Source organism: Lethenteron reissneri, chromosome 35 (assembly GCF_015708825.2).
Source record: "Lethenteron reissneri isolate LAM-NWPU_2019-01 chromosome 35, ASM1570882v1, whole genome shotgun sequence".
In the NCBI taxonomy this organism is placed as follows: domain Eukaryota; kingdom Metazoa; phylum Chordata; class Hyperoartia; order Petromyzontiformes; family Petromyzontidae; genus Lethenteron; species Lethenteron reissneri.
The window spans coordinates 9872104-9873630 of NC_083813.1; positions in this window are offsets into that span (position 1 = coordinate 9872104).

Genomic DNA, 1527 nt, shown 5'->3' on the forward strand with positions numbered 1-1527 from the left:
GCAGAAAAGGGGCAGCCACGGCACGGGAGGAGTGTCCCTGCCCCCGGGTGCGCTGTGCAGCCGCTCCGTGTCGCGGACCTCCCTGGAGACCGTGCACGAGGGTGGGGAGGTGACGGAGGCTCTAGCGCAAGATAATTGGCCGACGCTATATGACCACGTACAGGAACAGGCCGAGCGCTCTGGAATTACGGACATCAATATGAATCCAACTGCTGCCATTTTCGAAAGGGCTGACCCGTCTTCAATGGACTGTGACAAATCGGGACCGGTAATCGATGCTGCTTCGCACGATGACATTTCATATGGAAACCTCGGCATTGCCAACAGCAGCCCTTCCAATCGCATCAAATTACAAACTTCTCTCACAGACATCATGGAAACGGAGTCTTGTGGGCGTCCAGCTGGCGATGATATTTCTGTCTGCAGTGCTTCGGACACCGCACCAAGCAAGGAGGCGCAGTCTAGCACCATCGTTACCGACATGTCAGCGCCGTCTAGGCAAGAACCTAGCTGCCCTACTGAAAATTCCGGCGGTAAAGGCGGCGTCCCATCGGGCGGTAGTAGAACATCCACAAAAGCAAAGGAATCGTTGGGTTCCCCCAACATTGGCAAACGAAGGGAGAGGTCGTCCAGCGTCACGGTGTGCGTCACCGAGGACGGTTACAGAGAAGATGCCGAGGGCGCGGTCGCCACGGACGCCAACGCGAACCGGAAGTTGGGCTCGGACGCTGGGCAGGACAGGAGGCGCCAGCTCCTGGTGCGGAACGGGGCGCTGTCGTCGTCGTGCGCCGGATGGCGGGCCGTGGCGCCCTTGCCGGCGAGCCACTTGAGACGCTGCAGCAGCGAGAGCTCGCTGCTGTCCGGAGACTGCTGCCTGCTGCTGCGCGGCGGGGGGCTCACGGGTGCCGGGATGACGACGTCGTCGGTGGCGACCGGAGCCAGGTTGAGCCTGGCGGCCGAGCTCCGAGAGAGCCTCAAGAGAGGCCTCGCGCTTGGCGGGCGCTCCGCCGTCGGGGGGTCCGCCGGCCGGTCCGGGGAGGGCGTCTTTCTCGCCGCGCTCAGCCACGTCACCTGCTGTCAGGTCGTTTGACGCGGCCCCGCCGACCATACGCTCGCGGCCCTCGCTTGTTCGGACCGAGTGACCGGGAGAGCGTGGGTTGAACCACAGCGGGCTCTGTGGAGACCGTGGGCTTAGAGGGAAGGGCACTCGATTTATATAAACGCCGAGTTACGGAGAGGAAGCCTTGAACGCACAGAGTTTTAGAGTTGACCTGGTTTGATACAAAGTCGCTTGTCGTGTGCAGGAGATGTTTTCCCCTCGCTTCGGCTGCATGTGGATGAACACTGGAAGATTCCTTCAGGAAAGGTCAAAGGATGCAGTTTCTGGCCAATAGTGAGCAGGAGGAAACCCACAACTGTAAAACTTTGAAACTACCATCATACATTTTCAGCACTACAGGTGTCGTAAGTCACAGTGAAAAATGGATACAAATAAGTTATATTTTAGGAAAAAAATATTTATAGTTG